The sequence below is a fragment of the Schistocerca cancellata genome, chromosome 4 (genome assembly GCF_023864275.1).
Source record: "Schistocerca cancellata isolate TAMUIC-IGC-003103 chromosome 4, iqSchCanc2.1, whole genome shotgun sequence".
Lineage (NCBI taxonomy): Eukaryota > Metazoa > Arthropoda > Insecta > Orthoptera > Acrididae > Schistocerca > Schistocerca cancellata.
In genome coordinates, this window is record NC_064629.1 from 937,994,247 (window position 1) to 938,012,856 (window position 18,610).

The following is an 18,610-nucleotide window of genomic DNA, read 5'->3' on the forward strand; positions in this document are numbered from 1 at the left end:
AGTTTTTAAGCCACAGCTGCAAAATACTAACACGAATTCTTTACAGACGAATGGAAAAACTAGTAGAAGCCAACCTCGGGGAAGATCAGTTTGGATTCCGTAGAAATACTGGAACACGTGAGGCAATACTGACCTTACGACTTATCTTAGAAGAAAGATTAACGAAAGGCAAACCTACGTTTCTAGCATTTGTAGACTTGGAGAAAGCTTTTGACAATGTTGACTGGAATACTCTCTTTCAAATTCTAAAGGTGACGGGTAAAATACAGGGAGCGAAAGGCTATTTACAATTTGTACAGAAACCAGATGGCAGTAATAAGAGTCGAGGGACATGAAAGGGAAGCAGCGGTGGGGAAGGGAGTAAGACAGGGTTGTAGCCTCTCCCCGATGTTATTCAATCTGTATATTGAGCAAGCAGTAAAAGAAACAAAAGAAAATTTCGGAGTAGGTATTAAAATCCATGGAGAAGAAATAAAAACTTTGAGGTTTGCCGATGACATTGTAATTCTGTCAGAGACAGCAAAGGACTTGGAAGAGCAGTTGAACGGAATGGATGGTATCTTGAAGGGAGGATATAAGATGAACATCAACAAAAGCAAAACGAGGATAATGGAATGTAGTCGAATTAAGTCGTGTGATGCGGAGGGAATTAGATTAGGAAATGAGACACTTAAAGTAGTAAAGGAGTTTTGCTATTTGGGGAGCAAAATAACTGATGATGGTCGAAGTAGAGAGGATATAAAATGTAGACTGGCAATGGCAAGGAAAGCGTTTCTGAACAAGAGAAATTTGTTAACATCGAGTATAGATTTAAGTGTCAGGAAGTCATTTCTGAAAGTATTTGTATGGAGTGTAGCCATGTATGGAAGTGAAACATGGACGGTAAATAGTTTGGACAAGAAGAGAATAGAAGCTTTCGAAATGTGGTGCTACAGAAGAATGCTGAAGATTAGATGGGTAGATCACATAACTAATGAGGAAGTATTGAATAGGATTGGGGAGAAGAGAAGTTTGTGGCACAACTTGTCCAGAAGAAGGGATCGGTTGGTAGGACATGTTCTGAGGCATCAAGGGACCACCAATTTAGTATTGGAGGGCAGCGTGGAGGGTAAAAATCATAGGGGGAGACCAAGAGATGAATACACTAAGCAGATTCTGAAGGATGTAGGTTGCAGTAGGTACTGGGTGATGAAGAAGCTTGCAGAGGATAGAGTGGCATGGAGAGCTGCATCAAACCAGTCTCAGGACTGAAGACCACAACAACAACAAGAAAGGTTATTGGTGATAGAGTTTCTACATGTCGCCACTGCTGACTTTATTGCGGTTCAACCTAACGTCTACTTGCTAGAGAAGGAATATCATGTTTAATGTGAATTTCAGACCACAATGCCATATACCTTCTTCACTTGGCGTAGCCAGAAGAGAATACATTCCACTCTATTTTGTAATCACTGAAATAAAATCACGTAACTGCCACCTACACAGAACTGCCAACAGTGTAGGGTGCAAAATTTAAATAGGAAGTGTTCCTTTACATTTCAGCTACTCTATTGCACTATCTGTTTGTTGAAAACGTCATGCAGTGCAGAAGAAAAGCTGTAACGGTCTGTCTCTCAGAAGTCTAGATCCAGCCTTATGCATTATCTCATAGCACTGTGGAATGTGGAAGTTCTGGAGCTTCTGTAGCTAGGTGTCCACTAGTAGTGTAGCGTTAAGTGTCGCGCAGTGTAGATAAGATGTCGCGAGTTCGAGTACATTCACTGCTGCATTTTTTAAAATGCAATCCTGCTGTCTGTGTAAGTTATCAATCTAATGGAACTTTGGACATAATTCCATTCACTTCGCAACCCAAAATAGTCGCATGTGGAAAAAGGGCTAACTTCTGCGACATTTTGTTCTCTTCAGATTTAATAGACGGCCAGGCAGAAGATGCATCTTGAAACTTTCGTATTATGTGTGGGGAGAGTGCATCGTGCCAAAATACGTCAGAAAAGGATTTTCTACATTAGCTGTCATGTGGTAGTGGCATTTTATTCTTCTTCAAACCTTGTTTGACAGCTTCAACTCCGAACAAGTTTTCTACATGCATGTAATCAATAAGCTGCATGTGCATCATCAGACTGTCATAGATAACATCAGAGAATTCGGATATATCATTAATGATTAATTTCTCTCTTATGTTTGTTATTGTTTTAACAACACTAAAAGAAACCTTACTGAAATTTTGCACTGTATTATAAGAAACGAAATAGAACTACCCATGATAACCTTATGATGAAAGTTTGTTTTAATAAAACTGAGTATCTGCACACATGCATTGTTCTTCTATCGGCACGAATTAGTAAAATACTACTCACTTAGATTTCGATTGGGTCTGTGTTTAATTGGTATGCTGTGTCATACTCGAGAGGTATGCAAATGTGGCATTTCATAAATAAAGCTATGTATTCCTAGAAACCCAATATTTGCTTGTCATCAGCGAAAAGAGGCGTTACCTGTTGTGCAGCATTGTGAGTTTTTCACCATTGCACTATGAGCCGAAAGTATTTTCTTGCAATTTCCTTATTGATGTTTGATCTGACTGCTTGTAGGGAGAAAAACGTTACAGTCAGCGAGACTGGAATGGTGACCAATAACAGACGCTTTTCCACAGGTCAGTACGTTACCACAGAGCTAGCAAAGAGGTATGTGCCTTGGTTTCCTCTTATGAGGTCAATAGTGGCCAGAACTCATAAACTGCTTTTTAAAGAATGAGATTAGTTGCAATTGCCATGTGCAATGACTTTCCTGGGCTGAAAACCATAAATTTACAATCTTTTTTTACACCTCAAGCAATAATAACTCAGATTATTCAATGGAAAAGACAGGAAAAATCAAGTGAACTTTGAGGCTTAATTCCGTGCCCACCAGGAAGTAACTCGTCGATCACACAGTTGCCAAACATACCTTGCCGTGTTGCCAAATCTCAGTTACAGTACGAGCAGGAAAAAGACGAACCAATGTGTTCCTACAGCGGGCTGTGAAGTGAACATAGCTGGCGTGTCAAAGATGCGGCTGCCACGGCCTGGAATACGTAATGTGTCTGATTCGCATTTCTGTAACTAGGTTTAGGGACTGGAGTGTAGTTACTAATAATACCCAGAACTGACTGCAAACTAAGCCTCATAAATAAGTAACTCTCATACTCGTTTTTGTATTTCTTTTGTAAATGTACTCAAAACTAAGAAACTCATTCACGGACATTTTCATGCCTGGCCAATAGCCGAGCACAACAAACAAATAAAAAAAAGTGTGTGTGTGTGTGTGTGTGTGTGTGTGTGTGTGTGTGTGTGTGTGTGTGTGTGCGTGTGTGTGCGTGTTTGAGAGGAGAGAGATAAATATGAAAAAGAATGAGAGAGAGAGAGAGAGAGAGAGAGAGAGAGAGAGAGAGAGAGAGTAAAAAATTGTAAAGAAATTGAATCATGGTATGTAAAGAAATCTTTTATGAAAATGACACATTCCACATCATTACAAAATGTCGTATTCATGATCTATGGAACAAGTATTAATCTAATCTAATCTAATCATATTGGTGATGTCTGATATACCTCCATTCAGAAGTAACAAAGTGTGCATGCATTGAAAGATCAAGCGCATGATGTGAACTTCTGTGACGGAGATACAAACCCAACACGTAATCGGATTGTTAACTAAGTAAAATCAAATGTTACGTATTGGTTTTTCTTACCAGCTGCTAGGTATTTGAATCTAAAATAAGGATACAAATTTTTGTGCCTGAACGACAATCAAACCGCACACCTACCGTCCTTCTTTATCATTGATGAATATAGCTTAAGTATCAATTGCTTACTCACCAACAGTAAGATGTGTGCGAGTTTGACCAGAAATAATGACATATATTGCGATTATTGGCAACACATGAACAGACATTTAAAATGCACGTTAATTTTCACTAGCAGGCCGATGTGCACGTGATAGGGCTTGAAATGAAATTATGAATATTTTTGTACTGGATCAGGCTTCGGACCCACATACTTACCCTAGGAGGAGACATAGAGAAGACTTGAGAAAATAAACGAAATGATTGAACTATACTGTTCCAAGAGATTCAGATCCTCGAAAGAGGAGATACGATTTCGAATCACAGTCCAGCACCAAATTTTTCAACGTCCCTAGTTCTGTCAAGTACTAGTAAAATAAGAGCCCTGTTTCTTTAAATGGCTATCAGTTCATCAAATATAATAAAATTTTCTTATGTAAGTAATTTTACTGGCGACAGTATTTCTGTTTACCATGACTTCCGACTATCTCATTTCCCAATGTAAACCAGCTCTGCTCAGTTGGTAGTGAAGGAACGTGATGTTGAATGCGGATTCTGGATTATAACGTCTTTCTCTTGAGGTTACCAGGGGTAAAGTAAATCTGTTTGTGCCTCTTAAAAGTAAATGCCTGAACCCGCGCATTGCACCTGTGCTAGTTCGTTCCACCAGACCATTGTGGCCACATTTCCCAGCCCCAGGAGGTGCTGTGACGGGTGATGTGTGCTTAGCTTGCAAAATTAGTCACGGTGGAAAAAATGCGAGTCTATTAAATGGTTAAGTAGAAGCAAGCTTCTGACGTGGAGATTATGTTATTCTCGTGTCAGCAGGATGTAAAGACTCTTCTAGGCATCATAGCCTCGATATGAAGGCATTTTGAAATTTTCACTAATTCAGAAAATTTCTTATTTTGAGAAAATCCACTGTGAAGTGTGAAGTTATTGGATAATTCGATTATCACTATTATTTTCTTCATACCACTGCTGGAACACATGTGCATGAAGATCATTTAATGCCTTTTGCTCATTATAGAAGTAGTTGCCCAGGAAAAGGTTCTTTCCATGCCTGTGAAATCCTTTACATGTTAATACCAAACATTAGCAATTACTCGTAGATTACTTTAAAACTAAAGTAATTGATGAAGATGTTACTTGATAACAAAAATGCGCTGCCTTTCTTCATTTACTTGCGCCTAGAAATTTGCCTTTGAACTCTGCCAAACCAAAAGCCAAGGGATCTTACTGCCTTCCGACATACGTCGTCGTCAGTTCTTCCATATAATTTGGTCTACATGACCTGTTTCAAGTTGTGTATGACAGCAAATGTTTTAGAGAATCAATTGTTTTCCTTTGCAATAAACAGAAAGATTTATATTTTAAACTATCAAAGATCAAAATTTTCGCAATATTAGTTCAAATTTAATATTCGCTTCTATAATGTAGGAAAGTATTTCACAGTTGCAAAATCCCCACCTGACTCATTGACCTTACACTTAGTCACTGACCACAAATTCTAACTCAGAGTGACACCAGTTTAAGTAACCTAATGTAGCGAATACTGTTTGCCAGTGCTCTTTCTCACTGGAAAATAGGCAAATCACACATTGGGTTCCATATTTACACTGTAACAGTAATTTCTGTGTATATGCAATGCATACGGATTGTAGAATTTAGTGGTGCTCTCTCTCCTACTTTAGTATATAATATGCCCGACCTAAACAGGCCCTTTATCATTACTGGCCCTGGGCAGTGCTACATCATACTGACAACAGTAATGTGCTTATACTGACAACCTCACTGTTCATTTTACCTGAATTTGTAATCATTTAAATAAAACATGACCTTACAGAGGGACACATTTGGTCCCCCTTTCCCTTCTGTGAAATTTGTCAGTAAGCCTTTTGCCTTCCAACCAGCAAAATGCGGCAGAGTACGGCCGGTAAATGATTCAAAAACCACACTTTAGTGCCGTTAAGACGATTTCTTTAAACACTGTTGTGACTCGAGGAATTTAGTTCCTTCTTAAATCGTCTTATGCAGCAACATTCACAGATATCTCAAATAGGAAAAGCTCTTTATACAGGTACGAAAGTTGTAAAACAAACTCTTCCCAGGTTGATCTTTTCGCCTGATAGCACTGCGTAAGTATTTTGTCTAAGAGGTGTCACAAGTAGTGTTCCTGTAACTGTGGGAATCATTGGTTGAAAACGAGTTTAACAATAATGGGTACAGTACTACTAATTCGAAGGAACGAACATGTTTTAGTACGGAAGACTAAATTAAACTGTGGCGTTTAGTGTATTGGAGGTATTGCATACATTGTTGTATGTCAGAACGCTCGTTGTGGGGAGCAGGGGGAAATAGTTTCCACAAACTTCCAATTTGTAAATATATGTCAAAAGGAGAGGGTTCTCACATGGGCGCTACATCTACATCTACATTTTTACTCCGCAAGCCTCCCAACGGTGTATGGCGGAGGGCACTTTACGTGCCACTGTCATTACCTCCCTTTTCTGTTCCAGTCGCATATGGTTTGCGGGAAGAACGACTGCCAGAAAGCCTCCGTGCGCACCCGAATCTCTCTGATTTTACATTTGTTATATCCTCGGGAGGTATAAGTAGGGGGAAGCAATATATTCGATACCTCATCCAGAAACGCACCCTCTCAAAACCTGGCGAGCAAGCTACACCGTGATGCAGAGCACCTCTTTTGCAGAGTCTGCCACTTGAGTTTGCTAAACATCTCCATAACGCTATCACGGTTACCAAATAACCTTGTGACGAAACGCGCCGCTCTTGTTTGGATCTTCTCTATCTCCTCCGCCAACCAGATCTGGTACAGATCCCACATAGATGAGCATTACTCAAGTATAGGTCGAACGAGTGTTTTGTAAGCCACCTCCTTTGTTGATGGACTACATTTTCTAAGGACTCTCCCCAATGAATCTCAACCTGGTACCCCCCTTACCAACAATTAATTTTATATGATCATTCCACTGCAAATCGTTCTGCATGCATACTCCCAGATATTTTACAGAAGTAACTGCTACCAGTGTTTGTTTCACTATCATATAATCATACAATAAAGGATCCTTCTTTCTATGTATTCGCAATACATTACATTTGTCTATGTTAAGGATCAGTTGCCACTCCCTGCACCAAGTGCCTATCCGCTGCAGATCTTCCTGCATTTCGCTACAATTTTCTAATGCTGCACCTTGTCTGTATACCACAGCATCATCCGCGAAAAGCCGCATGGAACTTCCGACACTATCTGCTAGGGCATTTATATATATTGTGTAAAGCAATGGTCCCATAAAACTCCCCTGTGGCACGCCAGAGATTACTTTATCGTCTGTAGACGTCTCTCCATTGAGAACACCATGCTGTGTTCTATTTCCTAAAAACTCTTCAATTCAGCCACACAGCTGGTCTGATATTCCGTAGGCTCTTACTTTGTTTATCAGGCGACAGTGCGGAACTGTATCGAACACCTTCCGGAAGTCAAGGAAAATAGCATCTACCTGGGAGCCTGTATCTAATATCTTCTGGGTCTCATGAACAAATAAAGCGAGTTGGGTCTCACACGTTCGCTGTTTCCGGAATCCATGTTGATTCCTACAGAGTAGATTCTGGGTTTCCAGAAACGACATGATACGCGAGCAGAAAACATGTTCTAAAATTCTACAACAGATCAACATCAGAGATATAGGTCTATAGTTTTGCGCATCTGCTCAACACCCCTTCTTGAAGACTGGGACTACCTGTGCTCTTTTCCAACCATTTGGAACCTTCCGTTCCACTAGAGACTTGCGGTACACGGCTGTTAGAAGGGGGCAAGTTCTTTCGCGTACTCTGTGTAGAATCGAATTGGCATCCCGTCAGGTCCAGTGGACTTTCCTCTGTTGAGTGATTCCAGTTGCTTTTCTATTCCTCTGACACTTATTTCGATGTCAGCCATTTTTTCGTTTGTGCGAGGATTTAGAGAAGGAACTGCAGTGCGGTCTTCCTCTGTGAAACAGCTTTGGAAAAAGGTGTTTAGTATTTCAGCTTTACGCGTGTCATCCTCTGTTTCAATGCCATCATGCAACCCGAAACCCCACCACCCTATGGCGCAAGTCGAGGAATCTGCAGCCCACCCGGTCGCAGAACCGTCTCAGCCTCTGATTCAGACCCTCCACTCGGTTCTGTACCAAAGGTCTGCAGTCAGTCCTGTCGATGATGCTGCAGATGGTGAGCTCTGCTTTCATCCCGCTAGGGAGACTGGCAGTCTTCACCAAATCAGATAGCCGCCGGAAGCCAGAGAGGATTTCCTCTGGTCCATAGCGACACACATCATTGGTGCCAACATGAGCGACCACCTGCAGATGGGTGCACCCTGCGCTGCCGATTTTGATCAAATATTGCATGAACGTTTTATATTTCTGCTAGACACTCCCTACCTTTTGAAAAAATTGAGGCCAAAGTTGAGGACGGACAATCGTATTTTCAATGCTGTACACCGAAAGAGCATCTACAAATAAAACATATTATTAGTAAGTGATGGTTTCCAGCCGTTACATGGTAGCAAAGTGGTAAAGAGCCAGACTACGAATACATAGGTTTTGGGTTTGATCCCTGATGAATGCCAAGATTTTTATGTGCCATTTTACACCTATTTTCCCTCGGGCAGTGTTTGTTCATCTTAGAGTTATTAACATTTTTGTATTTTCTTGCTGTAGCTTTGATACCAGCAAACGTAAGTAACCGGCCGAGCACTGTCATCGTTCGAGTTGTCAAGGTGGTAGACGACGATGCTGTCGACCCCAGTTACAATCTTGGTCATGGCTATGTTTCAGTCGAATACCTCTATGTGCCTTTCTGCATATTTCAAGATACACTTTTATACACTTGGTATGCATCCAAATTGATAACTGTTAGAGCTGTATTTAGCAACATGAATCAGATGTGTTTTCCAAGCAATATATCGGGCAACACATCAGTGCAGCGAGATTTTGTTTGTGTGTTGTGCATGGTGCAAGAAATATTTGTCTTTTGCTTGATAGGTTTCATGCCACTAAATGCGAGCAAACTCACGAATAGACTGTCAATAACTGGAATTACGCAATAATGCACTTAAAACGTGTATTTTCGCTTATGTATCCCGATGAAAATAACTGTAAACAGATTATATGCCCACTTGCTTATTACTCGGGCTTCTTGATGCTTTCCTCAAAAACTAAAAATAAAAAGAGAGACAGACAGAGAGAGAAAACAGAAAACTATTTCAAATATCAGTTCGGTGACGCCATGTTTGTTTCGTGATGTAAAGCAAGGATAGTTTTTTATTATTTGCCTGTAAACAACAGTTGTGTTGTATAGGCATCGTCAGATGGTTATACAAATGATTATACATAAGGTCAGTAGTTACATAGTTATACAGATTGTGGTACAAATGATTACACAAAAGTTAACATATGGTATATGATTATACAAAAGGTCAGTATGGTTGTATGACATAAATTACAGTTTCTTTGATGACAATCACATTTATAATAATAGAGAATCATATTTTTTCATTATGCTATAGAATGCTTTCTCTTTCAATAATGTCTCTACCACCATTTTAAATCTATTCTCATGCAATTCCCTCGTTCCATGTGATGTATTGTTGTAAAATGTTTTGCCAGCATGTAAAAAATTATTTTGGATTTTACTCAAACGTGTCCAAGGAATGTCTATTAAGTTCCTATTTCTGGTTTCATATGAGTGCACATCTGACCTTCTTTCATACATGTGGGCATTCTCTTTGGCATGCATAAGTGCTTTAAGTTAGGTGTAGACTGGGAACTGTAAGAATTTTGTACTCAATGAAGTTCTGTCTGCAAGAAGTTAAATTTCTCACACCAAAAATACATCTAATGGCTTTCTTCTGCCAGAGGAAAACATCTTTTGCCCCAGCAGAGTTTCCCCAAAGAAGTATTCCATAATGCAGATGAGTATGAAAATAGGCATGGTATGCCATAAGTATGCACTCCTTGCTGACACAATCCTTCAGTTTCCTAAGGAGATATAGAATTCTTGCCAACTTACTGCGCAGCTTTTCTGTGTAGGTATTCCAGCACAGTTTGGTATCAAGATAAATGCCTAGCAGTTTTACTGAATGTCTGAGTTTATTAGGTCCATCATTAATATATCGAAGGGAAAAGAGGATGTGTTCAGTTTTATTTTTATTTAATGACAGCCTATTTTCATGGAACCAGTGAGCTGCCATTTCCATCATGGATTTGTTCATTTGTTTGACAACATTCACATCAGTATGTGACGTGATAAAGGTTGTGTCGTCAGCATACATTACAGATTTATATGCTAATGTGTTGGGCAGGTCATTCACATACACAATGAATAAGAAAGGTCCCAGTACAGATCCTTGTGGGACTCCATATTTTGCCTTGAGAAGGTCAGATTTGTTGTTTGAATTTATATAGACCATTTGGTTTCTGTTTGTCAAATATGATTTCAGCAGTAATAGTTCTGTTTCAGTTATTCCATATTTTTCTAGTTTCTTAATTAAAATGCTATGTGAGACAGTGTCAAATGCCTTGGTTAAATCAACTAAAGTTGTATAGATATGTTCCCTATTTTCAAAACCTTGTAATATTGAGAAGACAACTTCCTGAACTGCTTTTATTGTTGATAGTCCAGTTCGGAATCCATACTGAGCCTTATTGAGAAGGTTGTGACACTCAAAAAAATGGAGAAGAAATAAAAACTTTGAGGTTTGCCGATGACATTGTAATTCTGTAAGAAACAGCAAAGGATTTGGAAGAACAGTTGAACGGAATGGATAGTGTCTTGAAGGGAGGATATACGATGAACATTAACAAAAGCGAAACGAGGATAATGGAATGTAGTCGAATTAAGTCGGCTGATGCTGAGGGAATTGGATTAGGAAATGAAACACTTAAAGTAGTAAAGGAGTTTTGCTATTTGGGGAGCGAAATAAGTGATGATGGTTGAAATAGAGAGGATATAAAATGTAGACTGGCAATGGCAAGGAAAGCGTTTCTGAACAAGAGAAATTTGTTAACATAGAGTATAGATTTAAGTGTCAGGAAGTAGTTTCTGAAAGTATTTGTATGGAGTGTAGCCATGTATGGATGTGAAACATGGATGATAAATAGTTTGGACAAGAAGAGAATAGAAGCTTTCGAAATGTGGTGCTACAGAAGAATGCTGAAGGTTAGATGGGTAGATCACATAACTAATGAGGAGGTACTGAATAGGATTGGGGAGAAGAGAAGTTTGTGGCACAACTGGACTAGAAGAATGGATCGGTTGGTAGGACATGTTCTGAGGCATCAAGGGATCACCCATTTAGTATTGGAGGGCAGTGTGGAGGGTAAAAATCATAGAGGGAGACCAAGAGATGAATACACTAAGCAAATTCAGAAGGATGTAGGTTGCAGTAGGTACTGGGAGATGAAGAAGCTTGCACAGGATAGAGTAGCATGGAGAGCTGCATCAAACCAGTCTCAGGACTGAAGACCACAACAACAACAACAACAACAACAACAGTGTAACAGGAAATGCTGCAAAATGGTTCAAATCTTATATCTCTGGCAGGAAACAAAGGCTGTTATTAGGAAAGAGACATGTATCAAGCTGTCAGGCATCATCCAGCTGGGAACTAATTACATGTGGGGTCCCACAAGGTTCCATTTTAGTGCCATTACTTTTTCTTGTGTATATCAATGACCTTTCATCAGTAACATTACCAGATACCAAGTTCGTTTTGTTTGCCGATGATACAAACATTGCAATAAATAGCAAAACTAGTGTAGTCTTAGAAAGATCAGCTAATAAAATGTTTGTGGACATTAATCACTAGTTCCTAGCCAATTCTTTGTCACTAAACTTTGAAAAAACACACTACATGCAGTTCAGAACTTGTAAGGGGTGTCCCACAAGTATATGTCTAACATACGATGACAAGAAGATAGAAGAAGTGGACAGTGTTAAGTTCTTGGGATTACAGCTAGATAACAAATTCAACTGGGAGGAGCACACCACAGAACTGCTGAAGCGTCTTAACAAATCTCTATTTGCAATGCGAATTTTGTCAGACGTAGGGGATATAAAAATGAAAAAGCTGGCATACTATGCTTACTTTCATTCCATAATATCATATGGGATTATTTTTTGGGGTAATTCATCAAGCCAAACTAAAATTTTCCGGGCACAAAAACGTGCAGTACGAGTTATATGTGGTGTGAACTCAAGAACATCCTGCAGAAGCCTGTTTAGGGAACTAGGGATACTAACTACTGCTTCCTAATATATTTATTGCTTAATGAAATTTGTCATTAAAAATATATCACTTTTTCAAAACAACAGCTCAATTCATGGAATCAATACTAGAAATAAGAATAATCTTCACGAGTATTTAAAGTCACTTAGTCTTGTACAAAAAGGTGTGCATTATTCAGGAACACACATTTTCAATAACTTGCCAGCAGCCATACAAAGCTTAACAACCAATGAAATTCAGTTTAAGAGAAGCCTAAAGGATTTATTGGTGGCCAACTCCTTCTACTCCATTGATGAATTCCTCATTAAAACCAACTGATTTGTGTGTGTGTGTGTGTGTGTGTGTGTGTGTGTGTGTGTGTGTGTAAGTACAATCTAACTTCTGCACCACTTCAGTGCAGTATTGTATGCATTGTAAATAAGTATTTCAGTAGTTGTATTACATGTTTATTACCTTATAAATAAATAAAAAAACTTTTTAATTTTAAATTCAGTGCATCTATATTTGTAAAATGACTCTTTTCATATAGTGTTCATTAAAAAATGACGATCATTCCACTTGGGACCTGTGGACTGGTACATTAGCTCATTTGTTTTAGTTGTAAATATTTGTCATGTATTGTTGTTTTTCTGACATGTTCCACAACCTGGAGGATCTCCTCACTACGGATCAATTGGAATGAAAGTAAATCTAATCTAATCTAATCTCTAATCTAATACGTATGTATAAATGCCTTCCAATGCCCACTCATGGAAGACAAGGATCACAGTCTAGCTTCAATATTATAAGTACGCCTCAGTTTGTGGATGATCTCAAATTTAGGTTGATAATCATTTATAATATTTAGCAGTACTGTACCCATTATTGTTAAACTCATTTTCAACCAGTGATTTCCACAGCTACAGGAACACTACTTGTGACATCTCTTAGACAAAATACTTACGCAGTGCTATCAGACGAAAAGATCAACCTGACACAAACTGTGGGAAGTTTGTTTTACAACTTTCGTACCTGTATAAAGAGCTTTTCCTATTTGAGATATCTGTGAACGTTGCTGCATAAGACAATTTAAGAAGAAACTAAATTCCTTCAGCTACGACAGTGTTTAAAGAAATCGTCTTAACGGCACTAAATCGTGGTTTGTGAATCGTTTACCGGCCGTACTCTGCTGCATTTTGCTGGTTGGAAGGCAAAAAGCTTACTGACAAATTTCACAGAGGGGAAAGGGGGACCAAATGTGTCCCTCTGTAAGGTCATGTTTTATTTAAATGATTACAAACTCAGGTAAAACGAACAGTGAGGTTGTCAGTATAAGCACATTACTGTTGTCAGTATGATGTTGCGCTGCCCAGGGCCAGTAATGATAAAGGGCCCATTTAGGTCGGGCATATTATACAGTGTGTTACAAAAAGGTACGGCCAAACTTTAAGAAAACATTCCCCACACACAAATAAAGAAAAGACGGTATGTGGACATGTGTCCGAAAACGCTTAATTTCTATGTTACAGCTCATTTTAGTTTCGTCAGTATGTACTGTACTTCCTCGATTCACCGCCATGATTTCATACGGGATACTCTACCTGTGCTGCTAGAACATGTGCCTTTACAACAACGACACAACATGTGGTTCATGGACGATGGAGCTCCTGCAAATTTCAGTCGAGGTGTTCGTACGATTCTCAACAACAGATTTGGTGACCGATGGATTGGTAGAGGCGGATCAATTCCATGGCCTCCACGCTCTCCTGACCTTCTTGACTTTCATTAATGGGGGCATTTCAGTCGAGGTGTTCGTACGATTCTCAACAACAGATTCGGTGACCGATGGATTGGTAGAGGCAGATCAATTCCGTGGCCTCCACGCTCTCCTGACCTTCTTGACTTTCATTAATGGGGGCATTTGAAAGCGATTGTCTACGCAACCCCAGTACCAAATGTAGAGACCCTTCGTGCTCGTATTGTGGATGGTTGTGATACAATACGCCATTCTCCAGGGCTGCATCAGCGCATCAGGGATTCCATGCGACACAGGGTGGATGCATGTATCCTCGCTAACGGAGGACATTTTGAACATTTCCTGTAACAAAGTGTTTGAAGTCACGCTGGTACGTTCTGTTGCTGTGTGTTTCCATTCCATGATTAATGTGATTTGAAGAGAAGTAATAAAATGAGGTCTAACATGGAAAGTAAGCGTTTCCGGACACATGTCCACATAACATATTTTCTTTCTTTGTGTGTGAGGAATGTTTCCTGAAAGTTTGGCCGTACCTTTTTATAACACCCTGTATTCAAAAGTAGGAGGGAGAGCACCACTAAATCCTACAATATGTATGCATTGCATATATACAGAAATTACTGTTACAGTGTATGTGTGGAACCCAATGTGTGATTTGCCTGTTTTCCAGTGAGAAAGAGCACTGGCAAACAGTATTCGCTACATTAGGTTACGTAAACTGGTGTCACTCTGAGTTAGAATTTGTGGTCAGTGACTAAGTGTAAGGTCAATGAGTCAGGTGCGGGTTTTGCAACTGTTCCTACATTATAGAAGTGAATATTAAATTTGAACTAATATTGCGAATATTTTGAACTTTGATAGTTTAAAACGAAAATCTTTCTGTTTATTGCAAAGGAAAACAATTGATTCTCTAAAACATTTGCTGTCACACACAACTTGAAACAGGTCAAGTCGACCAAATTATTTGGAAGAACTGACGACGACGTATGTCGGAAGGCAGTAAGATCCATTGGCTTTTGGTTTGGCAGTATTCAACAGCAATTTCTAGGTGCAAGTAAATGAAGAAAGGCAGCGCATTTTTGTTATCAAGTAACACCTTCATCAATTACTTTAGTTTTAAAGTAATCTACGAGTAATTGCTAATGTTTGGTATTAACATGTAAAGGATTTCATAGGCAGGGAAAGAACCTTTTCCTGGGCAACTACTTCTATAATGAGCAAAAGGCATTAAATGATCTTCATGCACATGTGTTCCAGCAGTGGTATGAAGAAAATAATAGTGATAATCGAATTATCCAATAACTTCACACTTCACAGTGGATTTTCTCGAACTAAGAAATTTGCTGAATAAGTGAAAATTTCCAAATGGCTTCACATCGAGGCTATGATGCCTAGAAGAGTCTTTACATCCTACTGACACGAGAATAACATAATCTCCATGTCAGAAGCTTGCTTCTACTTAACCATTTAATAGACTCGCATTTTTTCCACCGTGACTAATTTTGCGAGCTAAGCACACATCACCCATCACAGCACACTCCTGGGGCTGGGAAATGTGGCCACAATGGTCTGGTGGAACAAACTAGCACAGGTGCAATGTGTGGGTTCAGGCATTTACTTTTAAGAGGCACAAACAGATTTACTTTACCCCTGGTAACCTCAAGAGAAAGACGTTATAATCCAGAATCAACTGAGCAGAGCTGGTTTACATTGGGAAATGAGATAGTCGGAAGTCATGGTAAACAGAAATACTGTCGCCAGTAAACTTACTTACATTAGAAAATTTTATTATATTTGATGAACTGATAGTCATTTAAAGAAACAGGGCTCTTATTTTACTTGTACTTGACTGAACTAGGGACATTGAAAAATTTGGTGCTGGACTGTAATTCGAAATTGTATCTCCTCTTTCGAGGATCTGAATCTCTTGGAACAGTATAGTTCAATCATTTCGCTCATTTTCCCAAGTCTTCTCTATGTCTCCTCCTACGGTAAGTATGTGGGTCCGAATCCTGATCCAGTACAAAAATATTCATAATTTCATTTCAAGCCGTATCACGTGCGCACCGGCCTGCTAGTGAAAATTAACGTGCATTTTTAATGTCTGTTCCTGTGTTGCCAACAATCGCAATAGGTGTCGTTATTTCTGGTCAAACTCGCACACATCTTACTGTTGGTGAGTAAGCAATTGATACTTAAGCTATATTCATCAATGATAAAGAAGGACGGTAGGTGTGCGGTTTGATTGTCACTCAGGCACAAAAATTTGTATCCTTATTTTAGATTCAAACACCTAGCAGCTGGTAAGAAAAACCAATACGTAACATTTGATTTTACTTAGTTAACAATCCGATTACGTGTTGGGTTTGTATCTCCGTCACAGAAGTTCACATCATGCGCTTGATCTTTAAATGCATGCACACTTTGTTACTTCTGAATGGAGGTATATCAGACATCACCAATATGATTAGATTAGATTAGATTAATACTTGTTCCATAGATCATGAATACGACATTTTGTAATGATGTGGAATGTGTCATTTTCATGAAAGATTTCTTTACATACCATGATTCAATTTCTTTACAATTTTTTACTCTCTCTCTCTCTCTCTCTCTCTCTCTCTCTCTCTCTCTCTCTCTCTCTCTCTCTCATTCTCTTTTATATTTATCTCTCTCCTCTCAAACACACACACACACACACACACACACACACACACACACACACACATTCTTTTTTTTTATTTGTTGGTTGTGCAAGTCAGGTCGTTCAGATACTTTTGAGCATGCCTGTACATACATCTAGTAAGTTTGAGAAATGCCTGCCGTCAATAATTACATGATCGTTTTGTTTGCAGCTATGCTGATCAGTGCTACACCATATAGCTTTATGGATCCTTTTGTGTGGGAACATAGTGCTACCAACCGCTATGTTATGTGATAGTGCAAACTGACCTACTGTGTCCATTATCATTTGTGTATTATGGAGGCTATGCTTTCCTATTGCTGGATGGTAATGATCTTCCTTTCCAATCTATCCATTGAGGTCTCCAATAATTATTTTAACATCATGCCCAAGGCATCTGTCATAGGCTCTCTTGAGCAGCTCATAGAAGGTATCTTTATCCTGCTCATCTGCTGTTTCTTTAGGTGCATGTACTTTGATCAATGAATAGTTTGCGAATTGGGTCTTCAATCTCATTTTTGAGTTTCTAGATTTTATTGCAGGAAATCCACCCACTGTGTGTTTGAATTTTTGTCTTACTGCAAATGCTGTACCAAATTCGCAGTTGCTGTCTGGACCATAGTAGGAAATATCCAACTTCCCATATCAAGCACTCAGTGTCCATTCCATTGCATTTCCTGTAGTGCAGTTATGCGTGCCTCGGTTTTATCGAGCTGTTATAGCAGTGAGCTCGTGGCCCCCACCCTGTAAGCCGTCCCTGCCCTATGTTGTGTGACATACTTTGTCTGGCCCCTCCATCGAGACCACTCTGGCTCGGGTGACCCTGCCAGTAGCTGCGCTACCATCGATACAGCTCTGGACTTCAACAGACCACGCAAGCCCTCCCACACGTCACTGAAGGTGCCTTTGACAATGTGGCATCCCCAAGGAGGGAGATAAGCATTTTAGTGTGGCTATTTGTGCGCCAGATACGGAGGGGCCATTTACAAACGGATAAATGTGCTTTGTTTTGTTTTTCTTCTTATTGATTACCTTCATTAGGTACAACAGAAACCAATAAATATTACTTAAATGTTCTGTACCACCTGCTAAAAGAGTCATCTTGACCGGGGTTTGCAAGACAGAGCAAACAACATATTTCATTATATGACAATATACGTGTCTAATAATAAGAAAACACAAGGAGTTGAAGTACAAATAGCTGATGCATCTACCCTATTTACTGGATTTGGCATCCGTAACTTCAACAAACTTGTGCATCTGCCTGAAAAACTTTTTGTGCTCAATGAAGAAGTTATGACAGCCATAGAAGGTTATTTTGCAGAATTTAGAGAGCTGAGCTTGAGGGATGGTAACTACTCAGTGAAAATGCTAGACTGGATTAATAAAAAACCAACTATGTTGTAAAATAAAATGCATTTTTTACTAAATGTCTTTCACTGCTAGGCTGAGAATGTATTGCCCCAGTCCTCGTACGAGTACGTGTACAACAACCAGCTGAGACCTTCTATCACTTCTATTACTCGAATTTACGTAGATAGTCGTAGAGCCTCTGTCCGCAGCGAGGATCGAGTCGAGGTCTGTCTCGAAGTGGCGGATCGTGGTTCTTTCTGTTGCTGTGATGTCGGATTCGTTAGGAATGATCTAGGAAGAAAGTCGAGGTGCGGTCGAAGGAGAGGAGTTTTTGGGAGGTTATCTAGTGGTGATCAGGTAGGAAATGGTGGAAGAGGCCAGGGTCGATCACGATTGGATAAGAATACAAAGTAAGTGACACACGATTTAGTGTTAGCTTTGGGTCGAAAACAATGATACACGTCTGTCTCGGGTTTTGCTCCGTGGGACAGACTCCTGTGAAAGGCCCGAGTGCAAAACGTAAGTCTACATTTGCCAAAGATTTCCTATTCCAACCTTTTCACTAGCAGTTTTTAACCCATCTGTGGCAGGGCCATCTGTGAAAGCACCCATGTCATTAATCCATCAACTTTGCTGTAATTACTCCAAAGCATTCTATGAGGGTATGGCAGCAAACTAACTATCCAACTCCCCAAGCTGTGGTTGGTAGTGAACTATACCACCCAGTTCTGT

The 18,610-nt window shown here is 39.5% G+C and overlaps 1 protein-coding gene across 6 annotated transcripts in view; it reads left to right on the top strand.

The window, feature by feature from the left end:
- LOC126185133 (biotin--protein ligase) overlaps positions 1-18,610 on the top strand; it is a 360,657-nt gene that overhangs the window by 129,791 nt on the left and 212,256 nt on the right. The window lies entirely within an intron of this gene.